Raw genomic sequence first — 873 nt, forward strand, 5'->3', positions numbered from 1 at the left:
AAAAAAAAAAAAAAAAAAGCCATTCCCTCACCCCACCCAAAGTTGTAGGAACAATTTAGAAATTAGAAATGTAGTAAAGTAGAAATGCCATTAGCTAACACTGCTGAGTCAGTATTTTCTGAGAGGGTAGAAAATTCCTTTATCAGAAGAATACAAAATACTGCCTCTATCCAGGAAGCAATGTATTAAGCAATATATACATTTATATCCAGAGATTAACAAGGAAAAACTTAAAAATAAAGAGTTAAGGTTCAGATGGATGGAGTGAAAGCCAAGGATGTTCTGGAAGGATGGAGGGGGAGTGAGACTCTCTGTGTAGTGGTCAGTGGAGGGTCTGTGCATTTGCTCCTTGAAGCTTATGCCCCAGCCCGATGGAGACTTCGGGAAAACAGTTTTTATTAAAGCAGGGGTAGCAGAATGGGGCAGAAGATGAGGAAGAAACAGTGATTACATATCTCTACAAAGCTTTATGGCTTCCACAATCTTTTTACATGCATCACCTTGAGCTTTAATATTGTCAAGTCATATGGGGAAAATGGCCTTATCCTGATTTTGCAGATTAAGTGACTCCTAGGAGGTAACGTGTCCAGGCCACCCAGTCCTTTGAAGCCTTCCAACCCTGCTACCTGGGGCACCATCCAGTGTACCTGCCCCATTGCCTCCTAGGGAACAAGGAAGCTGAGTTAGATCCTTTGAACAATGACCGGCTGGTGGCGTGGTCAAGCCACAGCATGGTGGCAGATACATCAATGATTATGAACCAACACAGCAGCTAACTGACCCCAAAGCAAACATTCCTGACATGGCTGTGGCCCAGGGCCTTGTCAATGTCCCCAGGGGAAAATTCCCTCGCTAGGATGGGAAAAGTCTCAC

This window comes from Colobus angolensis, unplaced genomic scaffold, assembly GCF_000951035.1.
Source record: "Colobus angolensis palliatus isolate OR3802 unplaced genomic scaffold, Cang.pa_1.0 Scaffold3, whole genome shotgun sequence".
In the NCBI taxonomy this organism is placed as follows: domain Eukaryota; kingdom Metazoa; phylum Chordata; class Mammalia; order Primates; family Cercopithecidae; genus Colobus; species Colobus angolensis.